Genomic DNA, 6,245 nt, shown 5'->3' on the forward strand with positions numbered 1-6,245 from the left:
GGGGATTGGGAGAGATTTGGGAATCCGTAGATGGATGGCTAACACTCCGTTGCTCGTGCAGTAAGTAGTTGAAACCAAGTAGGAGCTGGCACCAAAGGCGAGAACCTTGGCGAGGGAACTTAGCACAAGCCAAGGCGGAGTTGGTCGGATAGGCGAGGTAAGCTGGCAAATTGGAAAGGAAAAATTTGTGGCTTACAATGGCCTACATAGTGAGAGTATGCGGCAACACTTGCGTCATTCTTAGCCTACAAAGAGTTTGGAGGAGCTCTTTGATGCAGCTCATCAACTTGACAATGACAAGCACAAGTCTTGCAAGCGTTTGCGGAGTCCTTCTGTCAAGAATTGTCGTGATGATCGCCGTGGACACAAGGATGGGAACAAGGATCACAAGTTGAAGTCAGTGGTGACTACTTCAGATGCAAAGGGGTCCAAGAAGCAGAAGTTCTTTGTGAAGAATTATAGAGAGGGTTGTCATCATTGTGGCGAACTTGGACACTACAAGGCTGATTGTCTGCAGTTGAAAAACAAGCAGCAGGACAAGAAGAATGGCCAATCTTCTTCTCACGGTAAGTCAGATGCTAAAAAGTTGCAAACTTTGCAGCGTGAGGATGAGGAGAATGATCATTCCGGTTGGAGGAAGCGCCTTTCGATCGTTGCTCGTCAGCTCAACTATGTGTGGAACAAGACGGAGCTCGAGGATATGCGTGAATCAGCTTTAATGCTGGAGGGCGTGTTCTGTAGCGATCCAGTGCGGATTTTACTGGATAGTGGGAGTGATGACAACTTTGTTTCGGCAAAGTTTGTTGTGGAGCATGGCCTGGTCACACGCGGCGTTCTTCCATACACAGTGGAAGGTGCAGCTACCTCTACTCAGCATTTCGATGCTTGTGTCGAGGGGCTGGAAGTGTTGGTTGGCAAAACCACACTTCTGGAGACTTTTTATCTCGCGGATATCCATCATGTGGATCTCATTCTTGGGATGCCATGGTTGGTGAAGGTGGATCCAAAGATAAAGTGGAGTATTAAGCGTATCTCGCTGGAGTATGGTGGCGTTAAAGATGTGTGGTTTGGCGAGGGTGTTCAACCACCAGTTGTTATGCTCTCTGCTACATCTTTGAAGCGGGCTTGTCGTAATGGAAAAGCACTTTCGAGTTTCTTGCTGTTTGTTCGTGACTTGGGGGACCAAGGCACGTGTGGGGGAGAAGCAGCAGTACGGGATGTACTAGATGAGTTTTCTGATGTTTTTCCATCTGAACTTCCTCATAGATTGCCTCCGTTATGAGGTGTGGAGCATGGGATTACATTGGAGCCGGGGACACGACCAATTTACCAGCGTCCATTTCGGTTAAGTTATGCAAAGGAGCAAGAAGTTCAACGACAAGTCAAGGAGTTACTTGACTTTGGATTTATTCAGCCAAGTAAGTCTCCATTTGGTGCTCCGGTCTTGCTTGTGAAGAAGAAGGATGGTTCAATGCGAATGTGTATTGACTACCGCGCTTTGAACAAGAAGACAGTGAAGGATAAGATGCCGATGCCACGTGTGGATGATATCTTGGACAAGCTTGGTGAAACACGAGTGTTTACCAAGATTGATATGAGGAGTGGATATCATCAGATTGCAATAGATGATGCATCTATCTCCAAGATGGCATTCAACACAAGCTTCGGACATTTTGAGTTTACAGTTATGCCGTTTGGTTTGACGAATGCACCGGCCACATTTACTCGGTTGATGACGGAGGTATTTGGGCGTTATCTTCATGAGTTTGTGGAGATTTTCTTAGACGATATTCTTGTTTTTAGCAAGAATATGGAGGAGCATAGGGTGCATTTGCGCAAGGTTCTTTTGTTACTTCGAGATAGCAAACTTTATGCAAAGAAGAGCAAATGTGAATTTGCAAAGTTGGAGGTGGAATATCTAGGCCATATTGTGACCTCTCAGGGTGTCAAGACGGATCCAAGGAAGGTGGCTGTGGTGGAAAACTAGCCTACACCGACTACAGTGGCCGAGTTGCACAGTTTTCTTGGTATGGCTAGTTACTACCGACGTTTCCAGCATAAGTTTGCAGAGGTGGCTATTCCTTTGACGCAGTTGTTACGCAAGAATATGCCATTCGAGTGGAAGAAGCCACAAGAGGAGAGTTTTATGGCACTGAAACGATTGTTGAGCGAGACTCTAGTGCTTTGCATTGCTGATCCATCGAAACCTTACGAGGTGACATGCGATGCGAGTGGTTATGCATTGGGAGGAGTTCTCATGCAAGAGGGACAGCCTATTGCATATGAGAGTCGAACTTTGAATTCTGCAGAGCAACGCTATTCCACATATGAGCAAGAGTTACTCTCTATTGTTCATGCTTTGCGGACGTGGCGGCACTATCTTTATGGTGCAGTGTTCGTGGTGTTGACAGATCACAAACCACTTGTGTATCTTTTCACATAGAAGGAGTTGAACACTAGGCAAGCTCGTTGGATGGTCAAACTCATGGAGTTTGGGGAGTTTCCTATTAAGCATCGTCCGGGAAAATCAAATGTGGTGGCAAATGCTTTATCTTGTGTTTGTCATGTGACGACGTTACGAACACGATTTTGTCATCATTTGAGTAAGGTGGTCAGCGAGTTTGGGCAGTTGGTTGAGCATGCTCAGGCTCAGGATGCTGAGGTGGCCTCTTTGTGAGACCAGATGGAAGCCCCTTTCTCATTGGTGGATGGGATTCTCTCCTACAATGGCCGTGTATATTTGCCACGGGTGGATGCGTTAATTACTCAAGTTTTATTCCACTATCATGATCGTCCAGAGGCCGGTCATTTTGGGGGGAAGAAGACGTATAAGTTGATTAAGCGCAACTTTTATTGGAGGAATATGAAGGCTAATATCCTCAAGTATTGTAAATCATGTGAGCTTTGTTAGCGGGTTAAGGTGCCACGAGAGAAGCCGGGGGGACTTTTGCAACTTTTACCTATTCCTCAGAGCCGTTGGTGTAGTATCTCTATGGACTTCATCACTTGTTTGCCACGAACACAGAGGCAAAAGGAGCAAGTATGGGTCATAGTGGATCGGTTGACGAAGTATGTGCGGTTGTTGGCTCTTCGGAAGACTGTCACTGCCTCAGACTTGGTTGCGGTTTACTTGGAGAAGGTTTTTCCTGACTTTGGTTTGCCGGAGGACATCATTAGTGATCGAGATTCAAAGTTCACCAATGGATTTTGGAAAAGCTTTGCAAAGGCTATGCAAGTGACTTTGAAACTCTCGAGTGGAGATCATCCTCAGACGGATGGGTAAACTGAGCGTGTGAATCAGGTGGTGGAGGATATGTTACGTTGTAGCATTGGTCAAAGGCAAGGATAGTGGGATTTATATCTTCCGTTGGTGCAATTTGCTTACAACAATAGCCAACATAGTGGAACCAAGCTAAGTCCTTACTTTGCCATGTTTGGAAGGCATCCTTGAATAGCGGTGGAGTTGAGTTTGCATTTGAGTAAGGACGTTCAAGATAAGCTTGATTCCGAGGCTACTGATTTGGCCACAGAACTTGATGAGATTTTGGTGGTGTGCAAACGGAATTTGCAAGCAGCTTAGGATAGAGCGGAGAAGTTTACCAATGAGCATCTCCAATTCCGGGAATATAAGGTGGGTGATCTCGTCTTTGTGCGAGTGATCTTTCCGTCAAGTGAGCGGCAGAACACCTTGGTGCCTTTACGGACAGGGAAGAGTGATAAACTTTCCCATCGATATACTGGTCCATATGAAGTGCTGGAGTGCATTGGTAAAGCGGCTTATCAGGTGCGGCTGTCAGCTGGGGTGAAAATTCATCCAGTATTTTATGTCAGCCAGTTGAAAGGTATACTATCTCGGAGTGATGGGCCCAGTGCCTCCTTGATGTACACGGCTGTGGAAGATGGACCAGGAGCTTGAGCAGGGTTCCCCAGAAAGGGTGATCACTGGTACAACTCGTCCTTGGGACAAGGACTTTGTTGGGGGGGAAGAATTGTTAGGCACCAGCTTTGACTACGTGGTCAATGTCGGTCAAAGGGAGGCCCAATGGTATATTAAGGCATGTTAGGGTAAGGGACTTAACCTACCCTAGGGCTTACAGTGGAGCGGCGGTGTAGTGGAGCTTTTGAGGTAGCTCGGGGGTGGTTGGGTGGTGAGGAACCTCAAGAGGTGGCGTAGCATAGTCTAGGGCGACTAGATCTTTGTCTTTTTGCGCCGGATCATAACATTTAAGATAAGGAAAGGGCCCTACAATCAAGTGATCACCCCTTTAGCCAGTTGGCTTAGGGTGTAAGGGATAAGATCCTAACATCTTATGGAGCGGCGGCGCAGTGGAGCTTGAGCAGGGTTCCCTAGAAAGGGTGATCACCAGTACAACTCGTCCTTGGGACAAGGACTTTGTTGGGGGGGAAGAATTGTTAGGCGCCAACTTTGACTATGTGGTCAACATTAGTCAAAGGGAGGCTCAAGGGTATATTAAGGCATGTTAGGGTAAGGGACTTAACCTACCCTAGGGCTCACAGTGGAGTGGCGGTGCAGTGGAGCTTTTGAGGTAGCTTGGGGGTGGTTGGATGGTGAGGAACCTCAAGGGGATGCGCTACACTCACTATAGCACACTTTATCTCTCTCCCCTTAAGCCAATTGGAAAAGAGGCAATTGCTTGATGAGAGAGCCCTTAGTGGCTATTTTATCCCTATTTATCCCCCAAGGTTCGAAGGATCCACAGTGACAGTATATCCAAATCTCCCCTTCAGAGATGTCAATGTCCTTATTGACTATTGACTAAGAACCCCTACTGAGCCAAGGGGAATCAGCACCTCCATTTCTGCACTGAATCTACCAATCCTTCCATTGTGTAGACTAGCATCTATGGATACTCCACATAAGAGGAAGGACATATGTATGGATGCACAATACGTACGATTTCAAATTTAGGGGTAGGAATATACCTTGCTCAAGGGTATATTATATTTTTAAGTAGCCAGTAATCAATGGGAATTAAACCTGTACTATTTTCTCTGATACCAACTGTAGCGCACCTTATCTCTCTCCCCTTAAGCCAACTGGAAAAGGGGCAATTGCTTGATGAGAGAGCTTTTAGTGGCTATTTTATCCCCATTTATCCCCCAAGGTTCCAAGGATCCACGGTGACAGTATATCCAAATCTCATCCCATGATCACATGCGCTACAACTAGTATAATATGGTCATGGCTAAAGAGCTGTGAGTGTAGAATAATTGTAATGTTGTGGTGAGACAAATTGTATATACACACTAGAAGACTTAAAATGAACATACTATGAAACCTATAGATAAAAGGAAAAATGAAAGGGTATGGACAATGAAGTAAGAGCCTTCTCTAAAAAATCATTAACTTCAATATAGAGTATCAGATAGCATAAAGAATGCAATAAGCATTTAAAGAAATATTAAATCTAAACAAGATCATAATAATAGAAAATTAGAGTTGAAAAAAATCAAAATTAAATCTAAAGAAAAAGAAAGAATAGATAGCATATACAAAATGGAGAATACTACTGAAAATCATTCTAATTCTGGAAAAATAAATAATTCATTATATTATAAATAAGTAATAATAAGAATTCTAAACAATATTGAAAATTATACTAAGAAAAACAAATTGATGTTTTCCATTCCCATAAAATAGTATTTGGAAATTTCTCTGAATAAAGTTTTAGTTTACAATTATTTGAAACACTAAATAATGTTAGTAATACACAACCATTACTAGTTTTACAATTAGTATTAGTTTCCCATAAAGATTTTTTACCAGAGTATAAAACTAAATTACCATCTAATTGTAATAATAAAAAACAGTTAGAAAGCCTATATCTTGAAGTATTTGAATTCCAAATTAATATCTGTTGTGAGTAAAAAACTAAATTACATTTTAAATCTAAATATAAAATATTTTTACCATTTGAAGAAATTAAAAAATTTTCTGGATATAAAATTGATGTTGAGAATAAAGTACTACTTCCTAAATTACATTTCTTATAAACATCATAATAGATATTATAGTTCTCGTTTGATATTTTTAAATTTAGAAGATCAGTATTATCTCTAACCAATTTATATTGTATAAAGTATCTATTGCTTTCTCGTTCAAAAAAATCTGATAATTCTTTACTTAAAGCTGTAAGACTTTGCTGTAAAATATTATCAAAGCCACGTATTAAATTATCACCTAGCATATTATTTTCATTTGTGCATTCCTCTTTGATTTTCAT

Source organism: Selaginella moellendorffii, unplaced genomic scaffold, assembly GCF_000143415.4.
Source record: "Selaginella moellendorffii unplaced genomic scaffold, v1.0 SELMOscaffold_10, whole genome shotgun sequence".
Classification (NCBI taxonomy): domain Eukaryota; kingdom Viridiplantae; phylum Streptophyta; class Lycopodiopsida; order Selaginellales; family Selaginellaceae; genus Selaginella; species Selaginella moellendorffii.